Below are 27,808 nucleotides of genomic sequence, written 5' to 3'. Positions count from 1 at the left end.
TCTAAATCATATAAGTCTTGATAGAAGATAATTATTTTTAGAGATGATCAGCTTTAGGCATGTTTATATTAGACCAGTATTTCTAACTGATATTTAAAGATATTTTTATTGTACTTATAAAAGAGCAGAATGTCTAGGCAACACTGGGTCAATGTCAGTGATCTTCACAATGAATGAAGATGCTTGTTGACTCCTTAGGAACTGTGAAGTGTTTGAGAAAGGGTCAGAATGCCACAGCTCCAAGAGCTCAGTGTGAATCCTGCAGCAGAACCACACCCCTCTTGCTACAGCACTATTTTTACAGACGCCCACACAGCCAGAAACCGCCACTGTGACTTGCTTATTAGTACTGAGGCTAAGGGCTACAGGATCATACCGTCACTGTCCAAAAAATCCTCAAAACATTTATTTTGATTTTACAGGAGATAAAAAATGTTCTTCATTTTAATGTAAATCAGTGTAAAGAGACAATATATAAACAGAATGCGTTGCGTTTCAATGCAACAGAACAATGATATACAATATCTCCACCAGAGAGAGACCTTCCACAACAGTGTGGAACCTAAGATGGGTAATCTCGAACATCTGAAACATTTCCCACAGATTCAGAGCGTATTTTGACATGCTAGACTCCTCTGTAACAGGTTGAATCACTAACTTTTTTAATCCAAAATTTAAATTAAATCTTATAATAGATTATTTAGCTACACATAAATTAAATATCATCGCTGTTGGAAAAATGTTTTGTCTCCAAAATTTTCAAGATAGAGATAAACTTGTCTTAAATTTGAATGGGAGTGTAATTTGAAATTTAAACACAAGAAGAAGTGCAGAGATATTTATAAATGATATTTGAGGTTTTATTTCAACAGTGATCATATATGTTTGATCTGAGCCTCACTGACAGAATTAAATCTTCATTTCTTTTGTGGTGATGTATAACTATGGCAAAAAGGTAAAAATATAAAGATTTTAGTGTACTGATTTAGATTTAAGTGTACAGATTTAGTGTTTATACACAACAGTACACTAAATAAAACAGCACCTTCACATCATAGCACTGCTGTTGGAACAAAATAATAAACATATAAATAAATAAATTAATAATACAAATAATACAACAGAAAACTTTTTGTTTTACATAATTTGACAAAATAAGTCAAGCGTTTCAGATGTTTACAGAAGAAAGTGGTAGAAGAAACAAGACAATGCAGCCTAGTTGTGCTGGATCACCACTGTCACCAATATTTCAATAATGGGAAAGAAGATTCAGTGCAAAGAATCAGTTCAATTGAATGAGTCATTCAAAAAATAAAATATTAATTGTAAATATTCCAAACTCAAGCTTCCATAAGAGATTTTTCTCTACATCTGTTTTGTGACATTTATCTCTAAACTCTATTAAAATGAATTATTTAAAACTCGCTTTTTCATTGATCATATTGATTTAATAACTTAATTAACACAATCAATAAATGTAGTGGATGAGAATGCCTTGGAAAAAAGCCTTGAAAAGCGAGAATGCAGTGGAGCTGTGAGGCTGCTAGGAGGCTGTGAAAATAGCTTAACTACTCATTTTGCAAAACTAACTTGCATGAAACATAATGCAGTCTATGGAGCTAGTCGAATGTAAAGATGTCTACCAGAGCGGTAAAAACAATGATAAAATGTTGGAGTATTCTCAGAAGTTGCCTGGATTTGTCATACAAACAGAGCATAGGTGGTCAACAACTTTGATGAAAAAGAGAATGAATTAAAATTCAGTGGCCTAATAATTGATAAATATTTGGGAAATATATTTTCATACATAAACAGACGAATTTGGAAGAAGTACAGAAATATTATTCTTACTCAGAACAGATCAGGCCATGAGGCAAGATTATATTACACAAGTGCGTTAAAGCTAAAGAGTATATTTTCACCCTCTATTTGTACACCTTTTAACTAATATCAATAAAATTCCAAGCATGGACACAAATAAAACCACATCTGTAGTGTGTCCAAAAAAGTTTAACATCCACATTTTCTACATAATTTGTCCTTTTGTTGCCGGACAGCCTAATGGGCCAGCCTAGAAAAGGCATTTTCTCTTACTGACTGACTCCTAATTTTGAAACGCCCATGCACGAGTAGCAATGTTATTTTACATCCTGTTGTTAGTTCAGCCATATTTTACATAGTACTTTTCCACCAACAAGGAAGAAGAACAGTTCCAGTTTGTGAACTACATTTGGAAAGAATTGGTTTGCAAACCAGAAAAAAAATTTGTTCCCAGCTAGAACCGAAAAACAGCAGGTTCTTCAGCGCGAACCGTGGCTTCATCTGTGAGACTATTGAAGTTCAGTAACTCAAGAAAGAGCTCAGAGCCTCACAGACAGCGTATCACCCAGTGGAGCTGGACAGGGACATTTACAAAGTTTCACATAAATAAATAATAGGAAATAAAAACAGGAAAATGCTCCGTTGTGTGTTTCTGGGGCTGTGTTTGGCTCTGATTTAGTTACGTTGCTCAGCTGTTCAGAAGCTCAGCATGACGGCTTGAAACTCTGCAACATTTACACACGTATTATATCTCACAGAGAGAGGAGGATGGCTGAATTTGTCTAATTTCATGTGAGTGGGTGTCTTTGCCTGAAATATTGTAAAGGGAAGTGGTGGGGAGACATTTTGTGGTGTAAGTGTGTTTATAAAATTCCATATAGCTGCACACAGCCAAATTAAACATCACATGTTTTACTCTTACTTATTACATGGAATAAATAAGTAATTGTAATTCTTAAAATCAACAAAAGGTTCTTGGTCTTCATAGTTCTTTGGTGGTAGATCATCTAGTATTTATTTTCAAATAAAATGAACAAGAAATGCACTGATGCCAGTGTTATATATTATGAACAAAACTTTGAGCTCCTTTTTTCATTTCTGCATTTATTAGTCCTGCCCTCCATATTTTCTGTACAACACAATCACATAATAAAGCCCACATGTAAACAAAGACATTCATATGAAGCCCCAAAGCTTCTCCAGACCTTCCAAAGACAAGGGTATGTATTTTGGCCTTTCCTGTTTTTGAAATGCCAGAAACACCTCTGTGATAATGGCTATATGGCTAATGGTGTTCTGGCAAATCTAGGCCTACCTAGTTTTTCTTTGTTTGACAAGCTATGAGTAATATTGTCATTATCATCAAATTACACCATGTTTTGTTTTTATTTGTAAGATTTAAAAAAATGTTTCTGTTTAGGTAAGACAAAGGGATGTAAGACAAAAGAACTGAAGTTATGTAATAACGTAATTCAAGGAGTAAGACCATGGCCGAAGTCCTCCTCTCAGACTTATGTATACCCTGCAAACTCATATAATTTCTGTGTTGGACAAACTTGCTCCCACCTCCAGCCGTCTCCACCGTTTTCTCGCATCTATCCAACGGGGCGGCCTGGCTTCATATGCATTAATAAGCCACTCTGAACTCCTCCCCAAAGACTTCTGAGTTCATCTCCCCATTCCAGTTTTTATGGGCATGGTCTGTACTAGCAAAAGAGTAGTAGTATTAGAATCTCAGGGTGATAGATGCAACAGTACAGAGACTGATCTCAGCACACTATTACAATGAGAGCTGTGAGATAAATCAGCTGATGTCACTGAATACACTGTCAGTGTTGTGAGCTGCTGATGTCAGTAAACAAGATAAATTCTGTACTACACTGCACAAAGAACTAATCCATTCTATATATCCATTATATAATACATCACTATTACTATGGCAACATTAACTGTACTTTACAGTCTACAGACCTTAATGCTTTCACTAACATCCCTTATATGCAGTTATGTTTGGTTGCCTCAGTAAAATTGTACAAAAATAAGAAAGAACAATTATAATAATAATAATATAAAATAATAATAAAAAAATAATAATAATAAATCAACATCCTCTACAGTGAAAACCCTTCTGCAACACAAAAAAAAAAAACGTGGTTTTGCAAAATTTGTAAACTAATTAAAAAACGCTATTTGCAAAAAAATTAATTGCATATTTAAGTATTTATCTCTATAAGGGATATGCTCTTTTTTCACTTTCAATTAATCATGTAATTTGTTCAAATTACACTACTCATATGTGACACTGCAACAGAGTACATTCTCTGTCCAGTGAAAAGGAAGTTATCTCTAATTTTCATTTACCTACATAATTTCAACACATAAGGTATTCATTACACTGTGTGAAAATTACATAACAGATAGATCATTAGAAATTGTCCATAATAACAAGTCCTTACACTAATTTTCATATAAGAATATTTTTGCCTTCTGCTATAAATGTACAAATTTGGAGATGTTTTTTTTTTTTTTTTCCTCAGACAGATATTCTGCACACACTGGATATCAAAAATCCACAATGCCTTCAAAAGACTTTGTCGGGACCCATATGGTGTTTGTATCACTGCCTGGAGGGCAACATCTGTACAAAGCCACTGTGGGTGGAAGGCCAGGAACAGCAGCCCTTTCTACTGAAAAAGGATAAGACAAGGTGTTGGGTATAGCGCAGATTTTTGGTCTGACAAAATGTTGCTCGAAAAAAAATGAGCTGGACATATCTGACCAGGTCTAGCCCCCAAAAAGCTAAGTCATGCTGGGGATACTCACAGCCAGTGTCATCCTCGATCAGCTAACAAACTACTTGGACAAGTGAAGCAGTCTCCGTAGAGAATATACACACCAACAATGAATAATGTCCACTCAGAGAACTCTGCGCAAGAGGAGTGTGGTACAATAACACAGGATAGTATGAGTACAATGAGACACGTAGGAGCAGTTACACATGATCTTAACATCACAATGTCAGATGACAAAGAGAGTTAGAGGATTTAAAAAGTACCACAGTACTTGGCTATGGAGCAGTCAGACTTCATAACTCTGAACACCATTAGCTTGCTATACTGTTTCTCCTTGTGGTGGGAACATAGCTGTACTCTACCAGTTCTTACAAGCTAAATAGGTAATGTGTAGGGAACGTTACAATACAATTGCCAATTAATGAGAACAAATGACAGGAAATCACACTTTTTCAGCCATTAGCATTAAATATTAAATCTAGAGCTATAAAAGATAGTGATTTAATATTTAAAAATGTATACATCTACATTGGACTTGAATAGCTGGTCATTATCCTTCATACTATAGAAATACATCTAGGCCCTAATCTAAGCTCACTATAGTGAAAGCTAGCTCATATCTCCTCAGAGACATAAATGTAGCAAATGCTTCTTCTGAACTGCTCCTAACAAATTATCATTGTGCAGGTGAACACGCAGGAGGATAACACCAACTGTCCAGTTCTCTTTTGATGGTTAGCATGGTTAACACGCACACACATATATATTCATATACATTATTCACACATATACAGGCATACACATTCATGCACATACATTATTCACACAAACAAGAACACACACACACCCTTAGATAAGGACAGCGATGTAGCATTTTATCTAAAAGTGCTCTCTGTATCTCTGAAACCAGTTTTCTCTTCCTTTGTCTGAGAGTACTTTGGGGAAGTCCTTAGGGATGCACCCAAAATCCCTGTCCATGAATCATTTAGCATCTCCTGAGTCCCGCCACAGACCCTCTCCAAATGCATGGATCAGCAGGACACACATTCATATTTATGCCAGGATTTTCAAGAATTTCTTTTTAATCATGTTTGCAGCAGTTTGCAAAATTCTCACTGCTGTGAATTAAGAGAAAATATCGAATGGTAAGTTTTTGGACCAATATCAAAACTCAGATGAATTAATGACCAGGGAGTTTGTTTTTGTGATGTCACAAAAGAGGTAGACCACTTATGTGCTATATGCACAAGATAAGTGTTGCCAGGTTACATTTCCCAAACTCTTGTTGAGGCAACACACTTTATATATTACTCTTGAAACTAGGGGCTGGCAATATGGCTCTAAAATAATATTACAATATTTCAAGGTATTATTGCAATAACCATATTCTCAGCAATATGACAATACACTGATAATAAAAATATTACATGTTCGAACAAAATAAAGGTTAAAGTTTTATTTTAGTATTAATCTAACAGTTTCAAATATTTATTATAAATAAGAACCAATCTATAAACATTTGGTTATTCAGGGGAAAAAAAACATTTAGATAAACATTTTTTATTAAATAAATAATGTTTCAAATAGATCTACCAAAAAAAAACATGGAGAAAAATTTGAGCATGCAAACAAACATTTTCCACCATATTTGTTGCTGTGCCTGAATGACTCATGTAGTGAACATACGTCATGTTGTGCTTAACTGCATGATATCATTACATAAACATGTCAGAATAAAACTATTATCATAAGGATTTTTTTAAAATCCATTTAAAAAACCATTTTGATATTTCCACAAAAGATAGGCACAGCTCTACTTGAAACTATTACAAAATTGGCACTCTTTCATCCTGCAATTACAAAATCGATACAATACACCTTTCAGTCGTTCTGAGCAATGTGTCTGTCTCACAAGTTATTCGATTGTTGAACATCAAAAGCAACAAATAAATAAAATGTCTGTGGGAAGAGCATCCTAACCATATTAATGTTGTTTAAACATTTCTTTTAGAAATTAATTTTTACCCTTAGAAATGGACTGACACCTCTTGCAATTCACCTACTTTATGCTGCACTGATGAACACGCGGCTGGTGCAAACTCCACAGTTGACACTTAGCATTGGCTAAAGGTGTATAATGGCCATGTAAAAGCAGTCCAATATAAAATATAAAAAGCAAATGTTTAAACTATTTTTGAAATTTTGTTCAAAAGATACTATATTAATAAAGTGTATTATATTTTAAATGCACTGAGGTGAGGTGGCATTGATTGGAAACACAAATGAAGAATGTAGTCAAACAGTGACAAAAAGTTTAATGCAATGGTACTCCATCACTCCATAGAATAAAAATAGGTTTTGGAGGGAAAAAAGTGACTGACCCCAACACCACACACACAACATCTATCAAAGTGTTCTAAACAATATCATTTCAGGACTAAAATGATACTGCTATGACCTATGCCCTACATGGTGTATATTATTCACTCTCAAAATATAGATGCCAAATTATTTTTTAGAACAATGCCAAATAAATACTATTGGTTTCCAATAGAAATTTTCCATTAAGTGGTTTATTTAGGGAAATGTACTTCATGGAGCATAATCAGACATTCACCGATGGCTGAAAGTAAAGCTAGAATTAGAGGCTGAAGAGTTGCTGCTGTGTGATTTTACAATTTTCAGGCAGTGATAAGGAGATAATGTCTAGTGCGAATACAATAAAGGGAGCAGTTTATTATCTGCAAAAATGTTAGACTTACAGAAGCACAGTGTGAAATATGTGGTGCTGGGGACACTCACTAATTTCCCTCCAAAATCTATTTTATTCTCTGGAGTGTTGAAGTTTTAACATTCAGTTAAAACTTTCTGTCACTGTTTGACTACATTCTTTACTTTAAGTTTCCAGTCAATGCCACCTCAACTCAATACCTTTGAAATATAACACACCTTATTTATATAGTATCTTCTACACAAAATTTCAAAAACAGTTTGAAAATTGGAGATTAAAACAAAATACAGCGAGAGTCCCACATTTCTACAGGTTAGACCAATGTGTTTATGTGTAGGTTGTGATGTTTCATAAGAAGCCAAAGAGTGTGTCTTTTTGAGCAGAATTGGAATAGTACAGTATGGAGAATGGTGAGAGTTGGTGTAGTGCCTGCAGAGCTGAAAATAGCTTCAAAAGGCCCTGAGGTGTGGATACATCTACTGTAAGCGCCACTATTGTTCACCTCTTTAGCTGGAGCTGTGGGTGAGAAATGTTTTAATGTGCTTTAATAGGCATCTCCACTGCCTTTATGAGTATGAGCTCGCACATACATGTGTGTGTGTGTGTGTGTGTGTGTGTATATGTCCACAACGTGTAATCTCTGCCTGCGTGTGTTTCTGAGTGCGATCAGAACTCAGTGGCGGCTTCCCAGAGGCATTATGTAATGCCAAAACTCAGAGCTCTGTACCACCAGGTCAGCAGCAGCCCACACACCACACAGTGAAGAGAGAGAGAGAGAGAGAGAGAGAGAGAGAGAGAGAGAGAGAGAGAGAGAGAGAGAGAGAGAGAGAGACTGCTGATGTGCAAAGAAGACCATACTTGACCATACCCTCACTTTGGCCAAGCATATGATTTGACTGGAGGAAATTAGAGGTGGCTCACTATCTTCATTCCAAATAAGTGGCCTCTGAGTTCTGTAGATGATGTAATCGGCCCTTACAGTTTTCCAAACACACAGAAGCTTCTCCTGAGCCTCAGTCTCATCTGCACTTGCTGTTCTCCACCAAACTGCATTCAATGCATGCAATTTTTCATCCTTACAAGATGAGTTCTTGCCATTTTACCTAATTCCTTTGTGGTTGTTCTACATTACCAAGTGTGTTTAAATTTGATGCATCGCGAAACTAACTTTCCAGGAGAAGAAATGGAAAATAATGTAATAGAAATAAAAGATGTAACAAGATTTATTCCAAGTGGTTTTACAGTTAAGCAAAAATTGAAAAAACAAATAATACGGATACAGGACAATTTTCAACAACTACCAAAATTTGTAGGTTCTGGGTTATTTCGACAACTTAAAAACTCCTAATAAATTTATTTCATAATATACATCTGCAAACATAAATATGGATACAGTTGAAAGTTTGGACTCTGCATTCTTAACCACTTTTCAGTGTGCAATGTGCAGGAAATAGATTTACAACATGCTTTTATGACCAGCAATATCCATGACTCCTAGTGCTTAACTTTAAATGTAAACATGGGAAAAAGCCCAGAGTGAACAATAAATCAAGTAATAAATAAATAAATAAATCAGAGGCACACTTTTATAGCCTTGCTCTCTTTTTAACTTGAACTGAATTTTACTGTGATATTTCCAATTTTAAGCCCTCTGTTCCATACGCAGGGTCATACATACTGCATGTGTGCTCAATGCCACTGTGCCCTACTTAATGCATGTGGCGCCTTGGGGATAACCCCACTAACCTGGAATCAAGTAAACATAAGCATTTCAGAGATACACTGCACTAATTGCATATAAAAGTGGTATAATTTGTGAAGTAAATCCCTTTTTTTAGGGACACTCGTGAACACAGACATTTGAATATGTGCACACAGCATGTATAAACTCCATTAAAAAGCATGAAAAATGATGAGACACTCTGGGACAACTGCACATGGGCTGAGTGTGTAGTGTCAGCTAGAGGTATATTATAAACCCCTTGAGCAGGGTGTGGAGCAGTAGAAATGTGTTGGAGTGAAGAGTAGCATTTTATAGAGCTGGTCGATATGAACCAAAAATGATATCTCGATAATAATTTTTAGCTGAGTGGCGATTAGGGCTGCAACAACTAATCGATTAAATCGATTAAAATCGATTGTTAAAATAGTTTGCAACTAATTTAATAATCAATTAGTTGGGTCTAAGTTATTATACACATAGGTACAGTTGCTACACGTGACGAACACTTTTTGACTGGCATTGCGTGTTAGTGTTTGAGTATCACAGCCAAGTGTATATTACATTATAAGTGTATATTACATTACATACACTGGTAAATATTGATAAAATAAAATTAATGTAACGGTTGGGTTAATTCTTCATGAAAACACTAATTTTTAATAATGGCAGGGTGTGTGTTCCTTATAAAATTACAACCTTAGTTCTCTAAAATCTTAAATATCTTAACCATATATGATCATATGTGTTAGATAAATTTCCCTTTTATTCTCAGCACATGGCAGCATCACCCAATATCCATTTATGTAATTTCAATTTGCCTGCATTGTTGTCTGCATTTTAGATCAGTAGTTATTAACTTAAAAAAGATATATGTTCATATCTACACTTTCTCTCTCACCTCAGATAAAAACAGCCCAGCATTGCTGATTATGTTTTGAAGACGATCTGCACACTACAGCAAGCAGCTGTTCTCACTGATGGTGTCCTGAATAAGCTACTAACAGACAGGAAACCAAATTTGGCTTGTCTTCTTTTTTATCCGATTAATAATCGATTAATCGAAAAAATAATCGACAGATTAATCGATTATCAAAATAATCATTAGTTGCAGCCCTAGTGGCGATATACGATATATATCTCGATATTTTTCTTCTCATGAGATAATAACAAAAAGGCACCTCTGAGTCAAAGCTACAGGACCCAAATGTCACACAGGAACTTTTGTTAACATTCAGCTGTAGATGTACATGAGACATTATTTTACTGCATAACTAAAGACTAATAGCTGTGCTATTAAACTGTAAACAGAAAACATACAGAGCAAAAATAGCAAAAAGTTGATTTGTTCTTTAAAAAGTCAGTTCCCTGTGAAGCAGACTTCACCAAAGTGCTTCCTCCTGTGTGCACTCTTGTGAAAATAACAAAACATGTAAACAGACTGAATGAAATAATAAAAAAAAAATCCATCCTTCAATCATCAGTAGGGCTGGGTGATATGGAAAAAAAATCACATCTTGATATACAGGGGTTGGACAATGAAACTGAAACACCTGTGATTTTGGTGTGGGAGGTTTCATGGCTAAATTGGACCAGCCTGGTGGTGATCATTAATTGCACATTGCACCAGTAAGAGCAGAGTGTGAAGGTTCAATTAGCAGAGGGTAAGATCACAGTTTTGCTCAAAATATTGCAATGCACACAACATTATGGGTGACATACCAGAGTTCAAAAGAGGACAAATTGTTGGTGCATGTCTTGCTGGTGCATCTGTGACTGAGACAGCAAGTCTTTGTGATGTATCAAGAGCCACGGTATCCAGGGTAATGTCAGCATACCACCAAGAAGGACGAAACACATCCAACAGGATCAACTGTGGACGCAAGAGGAAGCTGTCTGAAAGGGATGTTCGGGTGCTGACCCGGACTGTATCCAAAAAACATAAAACCACGGCTGCCCAAATTACGTCAGAATTAAATGTGCACCTCAACTCTCCTGTTTCCACCAGAACTGTCGGTCAGGAGCTCCACAGGGTCAATATACACAGCCGGGCTGCTATAGCCAAACCTTTGATCACTCATGCCAATACTAAACGTCGGTTTCAATGGTGCATGGAGCGCAAATCTTGGGCTGTGGACAATGTGAAACATGTATTGTTCTCTGATGAGTCCACCTTTACTGTTTTCCCCACATCCGGGAGAGTTACGGTGTGGAGAAGCCCCAAAGAAGCGTACCACCCAGACTGTTGCATGCCCAGAGTGAAGCATGGGGGTGGATCAGTGATGGTTTGGGCCGCCATATCATGGCATTCCCTTGGCCCAATACTTGTGTTAGATGGGCCAAGGACTACTGAACCATTCTGGAGGACCATGTGCATCCAATGGTTCAAACATTGTATCCTGAAGGCGGTGCCGTGTATCAGGACAACAATGCACAAATACACACAGCAAGACTGGTGAAAGATTGGTTTGATGAACATGAAAGTGAAGTTGAACATCTCCCATGGCCTGCACAGTCACCAGATCTAAATATTATTGAGCCACTTTGGGGTGTTTTGGAGGAGCGAGTCAGGAAACATTTTCCTCCACCAGCATCATGGCCACTATCCTGCAAGAAGAATGGCTTAAAATCCCTCTGACCACTGTGCAGGACTTGTATATGTCATTCCCAAGACAATTTGACGCTATATTGGCCGCAAAAGGAGGCCCTACACCATACTAATAAATTATTGTGGTCTAAAACCTGGTGTTTCAGTTTCATTTTCCAACTCCTGTATATTTTAGCTGAATGGGGATATACGATATATGCGGTGAAAAATGTTTAATGAACATTTTATAAACAGAACATTCAGTTTCGTGTGTTAGCTCAAGCTCATCTCTCAATATTCAAATGAAAATCAAATGTCCATGTGTGTTTAAGACAAAGGTTTTCATTGGTTGTCTTAACTTTTCCCTATAATTGTACATTGAAAAAAATTCAGTTGTAAAGCAAAGCAAGAAAATGTCAGAAAAACATTATTATTTATCAAAATAAAGACTAAAGTACATGTCAAATGACTTTATTAATTTACAGACCTACAGTGTCTGTATTAAAGTGATTTTAAGAACAGTGTAAAGGCTTCAGCTCTGTGCTCCTAGTGTGGAATTCTGGGAAATAGCTCGTCTACAGATACACATTTTAATCCCCCAATCTTCAATAAAGTGGATAGTCACGCTCAAATATGGCTCACAGGTGCGACTTGACCATATATCTGTGGTACACAACGTCAGGCAGCTCTTCTCGTGCAAAGAAAGAGAAGCCTTTCTGAGCCCTTTTTCTCTACTGTAGAGACGGGGACCATACCCGTTGCTATGTAATAAACAACTGCTTTAGTAATGACACGCCACTACATACTTTTCTTTTCGTAAGGCACAGCATTAGCTAATGAAGCGTGCAATGCTGTCTGAACTGGTTTACGGGAACTGTACTGGGACGTGAATACTTCAGAACAGTAGCTGCAGCATCACCTCAGAGTTTAACAGCTTCGTACAGAAGGTTGTGCTGCTGTTGTAAGTGGTGAAATAGGCTGGGAGTTCTCCCGCATTTTGATACTACCTCCTTTAGGCATTCCCTGCAGATAGACGTTTCTGCTCCTCATCTGACCGATCAAATCCAAAACATTTACATATAACCGAAATGCTGTTCTTCTTTTTCACGCTTTGTGTTACTCTGCTTCGTTGCGTGTGCGTGAGAGAGAGAACAGGGGGGGGGGGGCTATGGGCAGAGCAAAGCAGACAAGCTGAGCAGAGCACAGAATGGCCCAGTACAAGATTTAGACTTTTAAAAACTTAAAATATTGATATAAGCGACATAAGCAATTTTCCAAAATCTATAACTTTCAGAAAAGCGTAACTGCAGCAAAAGTAAGACAAACACCTGACTTCAGAAGAAACAGTTGCCAACCATTTGTCCTCACAGACCTCATTCTACAGAATAAAACTAATCTACTGCATTAGCTCATAGGTCATAATATGTTATACCCCACAACCATTTCATAGTGGCCACCAAATAGAAATAAATGTTGCTTTGTATGTTTTTAGAGCAATGCCAAATAAATACTATTGGCTTCCAATAGAAAATTACCATCAAGTGGTTTATTTAGGGAAATGTACTTCATGGAGCATAATCAGACTATCACCGATGGCTGAAAGTAAAGCTAGAATTAGTGGCTGAAGAGATGATGCAGTGTGATTTCCCACTTTTCAGGCAGTGATAAGGAGATAATGCCTAGTGTGAATACGATAAATGGAGCAGTGCATTATCTACAAAAATATTAGACTTACAGAAGCACCGTGTGAAATATGTGGTGCTGAGGACACTCACTATTTTCCCTCCAAAACCTATTTTTACAGTCTCTTCATGTCCCTTACACTTCACACTATCTTTTGTCCATCAGTGCTGTTCCTCTTGTTCTTCCATTATCAGCGCCAACAATCTCTCTCTCTCTCTCTTTTAGTATCCTGCTATTTATACATTTAATTGCATACAACCCATCTGCCATGGGTGCCTAGCTTGGAGTGGAGCTCGTCAAGTCTCATTTTGCTCAAAGCATTTGGCCTACATAGTGTACGCAATGCTCGCCCAACACTCACTCGCCAGCACCATCATCAGACTCACACACATTGTGTAGGCTCTGACACATGGTCTAGAGCATGTTACCGACTTACTGCAACATACATGAGTCCATGCTAACTACATACACCTCTACATACACACACTCTTCTGATAAAATGCAAGGGGTGATTGACAAATGCAGTAAAAGTATTTCTCACTGTTGGAAAAAATAGCACATTAAAAGGGAACGCATTATACCAATTTTAAACAAGTTCAGTGTAAGAGCTGAGGACTGAGAAACAAGGAGAAGAAGCTCTGTTTTTAAGCCACTTCCGCTCAGTTCTCTCTCTTCTCTGTGCTTGTTTTTGCCATATTTGATGAGTACACCAATATCTTGGAGCTCACTGTGTTTATTTTATTCCATTTAACACGTCATTCTCAAATAAATGTGGGTCCAGCACTGATTGGAGAAACTCAGATTAGGAGGTGGGACAACACTAAAGTAAAGTATGTAAAATGCAGCACAAAATCAGAAAGACTTGTTTATTCTGTGTTAAGATATAGGAAGGTCACAAAAAAATGACTGCATTGTTTATTTCACAGTTTTTGGTTTTGTAGGAGCTCATGATCCTCAAATTGATGTAGAAGAATGAAATACACTCTTTTAAAGAAAGGTAAAAGTGAAATTAATTATTATGAGTCATAATGAAGTATTTCTATTAGAACATTCCATGAGGTTTTAACCAAATATTTGGCACCTCTTACTTTTTAATTATGTAAATATATACCAAGATCCAAGAGCAAAGATACATGATTCAAAAAGTAAAATCATCTGCCATACCGCATAACTCCACTGAGAAACTGACAACATTTTATTGCCTAATAACAGCTACTTAATTTCAATGTCATGTTGCATTATTTATTTCATTGTATAAACATGTTAATACACAATTATTTCAATATATTTTATAAATTAAACAAAATGATTAATATTTCTGAAGTCACTGCTCTAATGTGTTTTTTTTTCATGCACAGCATCAACAACAATGCTAAAATTAAACTGTAAAAGAGAAGAATGATCATAGTTTTTTTGTCAGGAATGGCAAAAGAATACACAGACATCAACACTTTCTATTTGAGCATTTTTATGCCTTTAAAGTTCTGGGAATCTCTTTACGACTGTAATGACCGAATGACCCATGAAGCAAAGCATGATGTCATTTACCTCATCTCAATCTTCCAAATGATGCGTTTCTGGTAAAGTCTGGCCAACATAATAAATAATAATTAACATTTAATCTGAAATCCAACCAGCAGCTAAAACACAAGAACTGTTTTAGCAGACTTTTGTCATCAACTAATAAAGACGTATTGTGCCTAAATATGTTTGGCTCAGATTTTTATTGCATTTAACTGTTGATTAGAGTTTATTTACTCACTGTTGACTAGATGAGATCACTGAGGACATATACAGAATGGAGATTCATATAAAGGGCTTCTAAAACATGCAAGAGAGTGGAAAATAACCATCTGATCAAACTGTCACCTACTTGAGGAATGGCAGTTCATAATGAGTCTTCTCTTCAGGGTGCTAAACAAATGTTGGGCATGGTAGATATACACTAGTGCCTATTACTGCAGCACTGCATAGTGATGGAAATATTTTTTTCAGAATGCTGTTGGTTTGGTATGGCCAATTTCCCAATTCTAATCTTTGATTATAATTTGCTTCTCAGGGACAGATTCTCAGAGTATGAGCTATTGGAAGAGATACTGTTGATCCGGTTTTTGACAAGCACAACACAGGTCTGAATCTTTATCAAGCACAAGCATGTGACAGAGCATTTTCTGCCATCAATTGTGTTCCTGCTGTCCTGCCAGACAGAACAGCCTCCATTCTTCTTCCAACAAGCTTATCTGTGGCCAGTGTAACACATCCATTTAGACATGTTTTCTATGTATGTGTTTAGCACATTATAAGGACAAAAATGCCTCCTGACCAATGAAAAACAGAGCTAATCTGCAGTATCATTAAAAAACAATATTTAGAGGTAAAATAATTTAATTTTGATTTAGAAATGTGATTTATAATTTCATTTTGATGTGTGTTCTGGAGCACAAAATTATAAAGCAATTGTTGAATATCCAACTTAAAGTAAGGTGTTTCCAGTCCAGAAATAAAGGACATTGTAATTATTCATTCATTATCTGTAACCGCTTATCCAGTTCAGGGTCGCTGTGGGTCCAGAGCCTACCTGGAATCATTGGGCGCAAGGCAGGAATACACCCTGGAGGGGGCGCCAGTCCTTCACAGGGCAACACAGACACACACACACACATTCACTCACACATTCACACCTACAAACACTTTTGAGTCGCCAATCCACCTACCAACGTGTGTTTTTGGACTGTGGGAGGAAACCCACGCGGACACGGGGAGGACACACCAACTCCTCACAGACAGTCACCCGGAGAGGGAATCGAACCCACACGTTGTGATTACCTTTAACTAAACAAGCTTTATATACTTGCCAGTGAATGCTTCATAAGATTTAACAAAGGGTATAAATATTTTTCACCTTAGTTGAAGGGACCCGTTCAAAGTTTCTTAAAAAATAATGTGTAATAATGTCATTCATATCATGAATATAAAAAAAAATTGCTTGTCATAACAGTCTTAATATTTTGGGATTATACAAACAGCCAAGTGACATTAGCAACAAGCCTGAATTTCATTCACTGCACAACTGCACCACTAAAGCACATTTCAGTGGGCCTAATATTCAGCTTCCTCCATGCAGGTCCACTGGTTTCTGATCTGACACATTACTCATCTCATCAGAAGCTAATCTAGATGATGGTCAAGAGAGCAGAGTGTTCCAGATTTAGGCCAGCCTCGAGCCTTCAGTCAACACTGAAGACTCTTCAGAGCAGAATGATAATGTGAAAATGATTCTTATTCTTGCAGTGCATTGAGATTAATCATAGAAACCTACGTAAAGACAGTGTATCATTCTGTTTCTTTGTGTATATATAAAAATTACTGAGCAAGTGTATTCTAAATATTCATCTTTTTATTGAAGTATTGATGGAAAAAAATCTAATATGCCAGTGTTAAATTTCACCGCTCTTTGCTTTTTCATGAGACTTCTACTTTAATTCTTCCATTTGTTCAACTTAACAACCATTCATTTCCAGACCTGTCCTCCCAACAAAAGCTGTTTCCCAAAGAGTCACAGACATTAAATTAAGGAGACTCAATTCACACAAGCAATTACACAAACACACCTAGGATGCCTTCTATGTTTCTTCCTCAAGTGCATCTAAAATGACTAAAAGAGATATTTCTGATTAAATTAGGTATAATTGAATCAATATTCATTAAGATGTGACAGTCATAGGAAAATAAGTTATTAAAACAGTTATTTCCCAAAAATTGGAGTTAAAAATATTTAAAAGAGAAAATGGCATTCGTAACTACCATATAAAACAAAGTGAAATAAATTTTGTGATATTATCTGCATTCTGTTTACTTTATTGCATCTATTTAATGTAATAAATATTACATTGCTTTGAAATGTTAATGCAATCACAGCTATTATCTGTTTTAACATATTTTTTAAATCTATGTGTATCCATATCACAGTATCACAGATATTCTTTTGAAGAAGCAAGGGTGGGGGGGTTATATGTGCCTGATTCCCAATGACCCAAACACCCAGCGACCAGGACAAAAAAAAGATCAGTGAACAAAATGTAAATGCAAATCTAACACTAGATCCAAAGAGATCACGAGACTCAGAGAAAATCCAATGTTTAGCTTTAAAAATCTTTGAATTGACATACAGTTATGATTAGGACTGGATACGGGTTACTGGGTCAATCACAGTAGACAGGTTTTATCATGAATACTAAATCCTCATTTTTATGACAGTATGTGTTGCTAGTTCAAGCTTTATGAATACACAATATTTTGAAGTCACAATATTGGCATTTAAATAATATTTAGACCTTCACATTTGTCTATAAAAATATATGTCTGAGGCCCATGTTTGTTTTTAAGAGAAGGAAGTTGGCAGAATAATGAGTCTGGACAGACAGATATAGAAGCCTTCACTCTGAAGACATTGCATAACATAATTGGGTAAGACATACTGTAACTGTCAAGTGATGCAGTGTTCACGTGATTCATTCTGCATGTGTCATCAGGAGCCTGCAGACAAGGAGAAAATGCCACATTGTATGACCTTGTCCGCGGGTCTATGACTGAACAATCTGAGAAAATATGGAAATGTGATTTTCTGACCAATATAGTAACTGAATTTTACTTTGGAACTGTTTTCTACATATTAGGGTCCAGGGCTTTTTTGTGGAGGGTGGGGCGTGGGAGGGGGTGTGGTTGTAGTGTCATAAAACATAAGCGTTTATGAGCTACTGAGTAGTCAGTACTGAGTCAGTTCAAAAGCTGTGATTTATGGAGTTAAATTTCCCAATTTAAAACACTCCAGATTTTGATGTGGGTGAGAATACAAGTTGTAGCACTTGAAATTTTTTAATTGAATTCTTTCAAATTGTGAATGCATAATAAAACAGATTTAAGGAGCAAGGAATTGGTTTTTCCTATGATTTGTATACTTGTTTATTCAGGGACTACAAAGCATTTAATTCTTCATTTTGAGTTACACATTATATAAAAAATATATAAAAAGAATAATACAAAATACTTTAATTAACACTGTTTGCTAATTTTTTCTTGGTACCAATGCCTGATTGCTCCTTTAAACTTTCAGCTTTATTGAGGTTCAATCCCTAAAATGTGAAGTATCCATGACATCAGGACAGACCAACTGCCATAATGTGGAAAGTCCTCTAAATGCCCCCTTCAATGACTCTAGAGGAAGACTACTAAAGCCCAGGGTATATGATGAAGAGCAGAACATCCATGACGCCACAACTCATCTCTAGCAGAGCCTTTATTGGATAAAGAAGAGCAGAGCAATCAAATGAAACAGGACAGTCAAACCCGATTTGGACGACCAATGAGAGCATTGCTTTCCTCCCAGACCAATATCCATGCCAAAGACTGATTGAGTTATTCTTCTCAAACCTAATCTCTCTTAACAGTGTGTTTCGGTCAACTATCTTCAAATGAGGCCCTTTATCTAATTTGGCCTTTTGTTTATGGAGCGCTTAAGATGCCAGGTCCTTTCGAGAGGTTGAAGAGGGATGCAACAAGAGACAAAGGAACAAGCTTGAAACAGTAAGAGCCTGGAGCTTCTCAGGCTAGGACTGGACTGACACGTGCTGTATCTGGGTCTCTAAGATCTAAATCTGTCCTTTGACTGGAAATCTTATTGACATGTGCACAGCCTTCAGAAGCAATATTTGAGAACAAGTTTCAAAATTGAGAGCTCTCTGACCCCAATATGCAATCTGCTACAAGTCTGCAGACAGTACATAGCCCTTTCATTTGTAGGATATGTAAACTGAAGAGTTTCAGAGCACTTGGATGAAGAAATGTCAGCTTGGACTAGATAGGGAAACAAGTCAAATACAAACATTAATCACTGACATTAAAACAACTTTAAAAATTGTTAGTTATTCCTAACAAATACTTTGTGTTACACAAAGTCAATATTTTACATCAGTTCAGTCCATAACTTCTGCCCTGTTCTACTTGTATGAAAAATTGAATAAATTGCAAATAGCTAACTTATTTTTAGCTAACAGCTAACATAACAAAGAAAAGCTATTTAAACACTGTTCAAATTACTAAGTGCTTTTTCAATCCCGTTAAATTTATTTGCTAAAATGTGACAACAAGTCTTCAACTAGTGATAAAATTGACTATGACAGTAAATATGCTATACTCTCACTGTTAGCATTTCTCTCTGCCTATCTGCTCACATTAATCTGAGTATTTCACTGCATACATCTCAACATCTCAGGAGATTTTTTACATTTTTTTAATACCCCCCCCCCCTTTTTTTGTTTTTATATTATTAAAATATGAAAATACTATATCAGTATATAAGAAAGAAGAGTAATGCACTTTGTAGAACACTGCTTCTAGGGTCAACCAAGGCTGAATTTGAACAGATTAGTATCAGTCCACTACACTAGATTCAAACTTAAGGTTTACAATCAGCAATCCAGGGCTGTATACCACTGGAGCTGGGGGTGGCTGATGTGACTTATATAAATAATTAATGTACATGATTTGTACAGTTTTGGAACACAAAGCCACTAATTGAATGCTACTCCATGACTCCAGAGCTCACTCCACTGCCCAATGTCTGAAGGCTTTATTTGTCAGTTAAATGTCTGGCACTGACTGGCTATTTCAAAATATTTCTGTTTAGTTTCATGTTTTTTTAATGACATTATACAAGCAGTACATGCACAGTTGATCAGTATGCACAACGAGTGGACTTTAAATTTGAGTTGTCTACAAAAATAGAGACATACAGTGTGTAAACAATAACCACTCTCAATATTACCAGACCAAAACCACACCTATAATATTACTGGCCCACCATTCAACTTTCCAGGCACTCTTGATTGTCTGTTCCAGCACTGGTAGAGAATTATCTTCTTACACTACAGCAAACCAGAGTTTAGCGTTCCTCTAGGCTTCACGCGCTGAAACCTCAATCTGGAACTACCTCAGAACTAAAGCGGAGTTCATTAGCAGACAGAACGGCCCACGTCTAATTTTAAGTTTTAGCTGCCGTGCTGAAGTGATTCAAAAATACCAGGTGCAGCGATTCCTGACAGAGGCTTTAAATGCAAGTGGAGAGATTACTCACTTGTGCTGAGCCGAACAAAAGCAGACTAATTATACAGTGCAAAACTCATTTCCATGTTGCACAATGGTGCAGCTTACATCTTGTTGCTTTAAGCCATCTACATAACCATCTCCATATGCCACGTAGTTCAGTAAACAAAGATTACATGAGAAGAACCTCAGCATAAGAGCTTACATCAGAACAATATCTACTTATGCAAAAAAATGTACCTTTTTGTTGCTTCCTCTGTGAGCTTAACCTTTGCTAATAGGATAAAACAATGTGTCCCTGTGAAAAGAAAACACTGAAGAGGGTGTCTGATGTCTTCATTAGGCTTGAAATGACCTAATATGTCTGTGCACTGTAAAAGTTCAGGATAAAAATCAGGATGTGTATCTTTAGATCTTCTTGAAAGCCATGTACCTATGTACTCTTATATAAGTACTCACATACCCAGGCCATGTCCAAGCTATCACTGAATATAGACTGCAACTGCAACACCGAAGTAAATTATATCACCACACAGAGAGACTGCATCTCCATGTATATCATCATCTCGACAGTTAACTCTTATGTGGGTTAGGACAGTGCTTGAAATCGAGCCCACAGGCATGAGTGTTCTCTCCAAAACTAAACCGGAGGAAGAGTGCTTAAACTTGCACTACACTGAGCTCCAAACAGCAATATCTCCACTGACCTACATTCACAAAAGTATAGTAGGGTTACTTCAATATAAAATCGGCAGTATTAAACTGCAGTTTCTAACTGGGATACCAAGCGGCTTTGGGTTTTATGCTGTAAGAATAGAAAGTCGCATGGTGGAGATACCTGAAGGTCCACTCCTAGAATCAAATATTTAGGGCTGGCCTGAATAATTTGAATATATTTGTATATTTATGCACACCAAATGTCTGCAGGCATCTTCTCATCCAACATTCCTTCTACAGTCTCCACTATTCTGGGAAAGCTTGTGAGATCATCATGGACAGCTGCTCCAGGTTACCCTATTTCCATTCATGCTTGACTTAGATATGAAACTGTGTCTGTGCAGCTAAACATCTATTTCCACAGTGGGTGTACTTATATAAAGGGTTGTCTACAAATTTTAGAATAATAGTATGTTTCTTTATTTTTTTAGTATTTGTTACTTTATTCTTTTATATTTATTTTAACCTTTAATTTAACCAGGCAAGTCATTAATAACATATTTGTATTTACAACGGCATCCTGGCAAACAGCAAGGGCTACCTGAGGAAAAAAGTTTAAAAGAGGACATATATAAAGGGAAAGGAAAACAAATTATAAAACATTTGCTTACAAGATTAGATGCACAGGAGTAAAAAAGCAGATACATGGTATGATAAGAAAGGCCAAAGGTGGAATTTGTCTTAGGGACTTTCAGTTGGACGTACTTGGAGGACCTGGTGTTATATGTAGCAGACAGCAGGTGTATCAAATTTTGTAGATAGCGTTGTGACTGACCAATGAGGGTTTTGTAAATGAGTGTGAACCAGTGTATACTGCGACGGGTTTGTAATTAATCATAGTGTAAAGTGAGCAGTGATGAGTTCTAAAGGGGGCGTTTATAACAAATCTGAGAGCTGAATGGTACAGAGCATCAAGCTTCTTGTACTATTCGGAATTTTGAATTCCACCTGAAGCTTGAAAGCCCCACCCCTTAAGTGGTTGGGATTGGTTCCTTTTGTCTTCTAGCATATAAACAACCTCACACATGAATATTAACAATGTTAAAACTTGATATTCACTCAATAGCGTCTTTAAGACCATTCAAAGGCTTCTATTCACACTTTTCTGGTTATTTAAAGGGTGTCTTTGTCAGTGGTGCAACTGTCCAGCAAGCAGCCCGCCTCTGTGGAATCCTCCAGCCTGGTCATAGAGTGGTCTGACCCTCTTGACATTTACAGACCTCCAACCCCTCCGAGTTACACAGTGCTCAGTGAACTGGCTATGTTAATCACAAAATAAACACTGTGCAATCAGTCGCCCGAAACAGATTTGCTGACGCGCCATGGCTGCTCATCCCCACTATTATTCTAGTGCATGCTTCACTGTGCAGATGCCACGTTACAACCCCTCTGTCTTTGCCTGTATGCCTTTTGCTCTGTCTACCTCTTCCTCCCTTGTTTTGGCTCTTACTTTCTCATTAACATGCCTCAAATGGCTTCTCTCTGGATCATCCTGATCGATCCCTCAGAGTCTGGTCTACTTAAATTCTCTGACCAAGCCTCTAACTTGTCCAGCACAGATGAAGTATTAAGCACAGAAAACAGGGGAGTTGTTTAATTGAAGTTTCCCATGCAATGAATGAACGCTCCCACAGTTCATTAGCTGCTAAAACATCCTTAGAAATGTTTAATCAGCTGGCCATCAACACTGTAATTTTCAAGCTTAGTGAACAGCATGTGATTCATAGAAAAATGCTTTCAGGTGATTAGTAACAGTCTTGTCTTGCAGAGAAGTGTCCGGTACTTTGCGTACTGAACACAAGGACATCAGACAGACCACTTAAACTGTCTAGAGCAGGGAGTCAGACACATGGACTATGGGCAACCAGCCCTACCCAGCCCACCAGACAAATGTAGAATCCATGTTCTAAATTTAAAGAATCTCTTGGCCCACAATTGGTCCTTTGCAAAGAAATATTTGACTCAAAACCCAATCAATCATTTGAACATAACAGACTCCAACTTACACTGACAAGTGAAGGAAATAGTAAGATACTGCTTTTGTTAGCATTTATTATAATACAATCTCTAACAAAATAGTTTATATTCTTTGATATTTGCCAAATTTTTTCTATTTAAAAAAATAAAAACTGACATAAACCTAGCTACTAATTTTGCTAACTTTAGTCTGATTGTCATGTTTTGAAGATAATATCTGGCATCATGTCCAAGGTGTGTTCCAGGTAGGCTCCAGACCCACTATGACCCTGAATGAGATCAAGTAGTTAAAGAAATAGAATGAGTGAATACATTATCAATCCATTATCTGTAACCGCTTATCCAATTTAGGGTCGCGGGGGGTCCAGAGCCTACCTAGAATCATCGGGCAAGGCGGGAATACACCCTGGAGGGGACGCCAGTCCTTCACAGGGCAACACAGACACACACACATTCACTCACACACTCACACCTACGGACACTTTCGAGTCGCCAATCCACCTGCAACGTGTGTTTTTGGACTGTGGGAGGAAACCGGAGCACCCGGAGGAAACCCACGCGGACACGGGGAGAACACACCAACTCCTCACAGACAGTCACCCGGAGCGGGAATCGAACCCACAACCTCCAGGCCCCTGGAGCTGTGTGACTGCGACACTAACCTGCTGCGCCACCGTGCCGCGTGAATACATTAATTCATGAAAATTATCTGATGATTTTTCATTCAGAATGTAGCTTTCAGATTAAAAACAATTTTAAGGAATTGTGTTATTCATTAGTTCATCCCACTGGTAGCATAACCCCTTATCTCTGAAATAGTAACCTGGACAAATATAACGATTGTAATGATTAGAGTGGAGCCCTCAGGGCCTTCTAGCCTTGTAGCCAGGGGTGTAGTCCTAAAAAAAGAAGTGGGGGAACGCCTGGAACTCAGTGACATATGGCAAAACCTAGCCTGAACTTTTGCATTGCTGTATATGTGCTGAGCTAACAACAAACCAGGGGCTGGGCAGGGGTGCATCTCATGGCTCATGTTCAATGCTAATCTTTAGGCTTTTTTTTACATGGATTTTAGAAATATATAGGGGGATTGCATTCCTTCCCTGGAAAAAAGTAGGGGAATAGTATTCCCCTGTGTTCCAGACTCACTACACTACTGCCTGTAGCTTTCAGAGATCTGGCAAGTACTGTTTGCCATGTCCTTATTTCATTGTTAAATTTAACTGGAAGCTTAACATGAAAAACTTAAAAAAGACAACAGATAATGGTCCAACAAACACTGATACAGCCAAGTTTATCCAGGTGGTTATGGTTGTAGAAGGGACCTGAAGTGCTAACACTTGAGCCACCAGCACAATGTGGACATGACAGAGAGGAATCAACCAATCACATTTTGATTTCCAATGGGTGGGAAACTTGATTTAAATTGGAGTACAGCCTAGAAGAATTCAGGCCATTCTGTACAAAACGCATGTGGACATAACTCTGAAAGGTTACAAACGGAAGTAACAGCTCAGGTCTCCAAAGCATTGACAGATCTGTCAGCTGTTGTGTTTTGCCCCTAGTGCAGCATGCATGCTATTGTAAGGCTGGATAAGTGAGTAGTTTTCCAGCTGGCAGCTTTTCAGACCTCACCCTAGACCAGCACTGGAGTTCATGTCAAAAAATGAAGATAGAAATGCTCCAACTGTGAGCCAGTTATTCAATCACGTCTCTTCACAACAACCCAACACATGACACCAGTTAGGGCAGGAAATGCATAAGCTCACGCCATTTTGACCTACCATAGCTGCTGAGCCAACACAAAAATATCAGCTATACTTACTGTCGTTGTTGTTCTTGTTGCTATTATTTTTCTAATACCAGTTGTAATAGGATACCATCGCTACTCAGAGTCTCACAGAACTCTTTTAGTAACTGTTGTTTTTCTTATTGATATTGAAGTACCATGGGCCCTCAAAGTCTCAGACAGACATATTATCATGTCCTTTCTGCTAGCATTGTCATATAAATCTTTTCACATTAGTACTTACCCAAATTTCTTTTTAAATCAAATGCAATAAAGGTCACATACACGATTAAAATGAATTTTAAAAAATGTAATGGATGAATGAATGTAATTTAAAAAATACATTTAAAACCAATTAAAAAAACACTTTTTTATTCAATTCAGAAGATGTTTTCTTACCATTTCCTAGCTCTCCAGTCTGTTTGCATGCTCAAAACTGGTATAATGGGTTTACAAAGCACTGGTGTCATTAAAAGAGTAAATAAACGGTCTCTGCCCGGTATGCCAGGCTTTCTCTCTGCTCATGGGAGAGAAAAGACTTGTGTTCTTTTAGACAACAGAAAGAACACCAAACATTAAAAAGCACGAAACGAGATGAAAACATTGCTTTTTTCCTGCCCCATAGGTGCGTAATATTCACATATTTTTGCTGTTTCACATCCCATAATGTAGAAATGCCTCCAAATTCAGGAGATGTCAAACTGCAATACCAAATGTGCTGCAAAACTAAACAACTCAAGTTACAAATGAGTTTCTCTGTTAGTTCAAACAGTGAATTAAAAACTTACAGAACAGATAAATCTCAGCCATGTTCAAACAACATTCTTCTCAAACAAACCATTCCACTTTAAAATACGCAGAGCTTTGGAAAGTAAGCAATTGTGTTTCCCCACAATCATAGACACCCCCAATAATAGAGGGATTCTACTCTTCTGGGAAGTCTTTAATGCAGAAGATGGAACATCGCAGTGGGTGTTTGATGGCAATCAGCCAAAAGAACATTAGTAACGTCAGATACTGATATTTGATTATTGGTTTTAAATTACAATAGCTCCCTCACTCCTGAGAAAACAGCCCCACTGCACCTCAGCTCGGTTCTTGGGGCCTTTATACCCCTCTAGATCACACTTTGCATTCAGCATAGTGACATTAAGCTTGTATGCAGCTGTTCCAGCTTCTTCAGAGCACCGTTGAGTGCACATTGAATTCACTAATTACAAAGGGTGCCTAAAGATGTTGGGCACTAGTGTAGGCCCTAAGTATCACAGAGGAACATTGTTTATTACATGTTTACAGTAAGCCAGTGCATACAGAAGATGTGCAGATCTGCCATAGGCCAGGAATCTATGCTGTTATATAAGAATACCCACATACAGCTACGATCAATGTAGCTTACATGAAAACAAGTTATAGCTAGCCACAGTGGCTGCTGATTTCCCTTGTCAACATCTATAATGAGCACAGAATCTTGGGACAGACCTGAGCAGCACAAACTAGGCACATTCATGTTAAATCAAGTCTTGAGTCATTTTCACAACAACCCTATATATGACACCAGCTTAGAACATAATATGCATGAGCTAAAAACATCTTGGCCTGCCACAGTTGCTCAGCCAACACAGAAACATTAGACCTACTTACTATTGTTGTTGTTCTTGTTGCTATTATTTTTAATACTTGAAAGTACAGTATAACATAGCTACTCAGAAACACGAGAATTATTTATTGACTTCCATTAGACTCTCTTTAAGAAACAGGTATTGTTATTATTGTTGAAATCTGTGCTGATAGGATTATCCACATAAGGCTATAATTGATGTCTTTCTGGAAAGCAAATCATATCTAGCCACAGAAAGAGCCGACTGTCCTTGTGGCTGTCTACAAAGAGCACAGAAACTTGGGAAAGACTCTAGCAGCAACAACTAGCCACAATCGAGTAAAATCTGACCGGTAGATTCCAGTGACAGGCGCTCACCGCCCAAACGGAGCAGTGGCCTTGGCTGGGAACAGCGCTTCTCTGCCTCGGTTCAGCCCGCGCCGCTGTAACCGTAGCCGTCCGCGGTCAAACCGACAACGGAAATGGGAAGAAGCCCGGTTCAACACCAAGGACAGCGGTCGACCCTCACACAGCCACGACGTGGGCAGCGGCTCGTTCAGCGCGTGTTCATAAATCGCTGCACGAGGAAGAAGAAGCGGCAGGACGCACTGACCGCGCCGTTCCACTCGCTGATTGGGCGCGAGATCAGTGGGGTTTGTTACCGTGCAGCGCGTGCATCATCAAATCACTGCACGGCCCACCAAGCTGAGGTCGCCTTCTTCGTTCCACCTTAAATGGTGCAGCAGTTGCAATCTACCGCACCATTTAAGGTGGAGCGGAGCATGCGAATAAGATGTCAACTTCAACCCAGTGCACGAGCTGTCTTGTCAGGCAACACTCACATAAATAGCAGCGCCCTATTCACCAACAAACATCCACCCACCCTTCCTACCTGTTCCCTTCGATGGCCGTCCTCACATGTCCATGTCCCGCTGCCCGCGCGATAGTCTTTTCTGGAGGGTTTGTGAAGGATGAATTGTTACGTGCTCGCGTGCGCCATGTTCCGCGTCTCCGCACACTCTCGCCGTATCTCTCCTTCTCTTGAACTGCGCTCCGTTAACGGAGGCTAAAGACGGGCGGCGCGCGCTCTACACTACATCCGGGCCGTTGCAGTGCGCGAGGGCTTCGCGCTTGGGGGACAAACAGCAAAAAAAAAAGGGAAATGCGCGAGCACCTGAGCCGCTGTGCACGCCGGGAGGAGGAGAGGTTTCTCAGGGATGAACCATAGCATGAACGTAGTGCGCTCGCGCCCCCTCCCTGCCTTCGCTCCCCCTGACGCCGAAGCTACGAGGA

At 38.1% G+C, this 27,808-nt stretch overlaps 1 protein-coding gene across 3 annotated transcripts in view; it reads right to left on the bottom strand.

Moving 5' to 3' along the window:
• The window catches only part of pak5 (p21 protein (Cdc42/Rac)-activated kinase 5), an 83,017-nt gene that overhangs the window by 53,253 nt on the left and 1,956 nt on the right, over nucleotides 1–27,808 (bottom strand). For 2 of the 3 annotated variants that reach the window (XM_066677031.1, XM_066677033.1), the window contains exon 1: nucleotides 27,408–27,761. The exons of the other annotated variant lie outside the window; for it this stretch is intronic. The gene's annotated coding sequence lies outside the window, so the exon portion shown is untranslated. Of the gene's footprint in view, nucleotides 1–27,407; nucleotides 27,762–27,808 lie in introns of those variants that run through there. 3 annotated transcript variants of the gene reach the window in all.

This window comes from Hoplias malabaricus, chromosome 7 (genome assembly GCF_029633855.1).
Source record: "Hoplias malabaricus isolate fHopMal1 chromosome 7, fHopMal1.hap1, whole genome shotgun sequence".
In the NCBI taxonomy this organism is placed as follows: domain Eukaryota; kingdom Metazoa; phylum Chordata; class Actinopteri; order Characiformes; family Erythrinidae; genus Hoplias; species Hoplias malabaricus.
The sequence above is the reverse complement of the archived record's forward strand: the minus strand, read 5'-3'. Positions and strand labels throughout refer to the sequence as shown.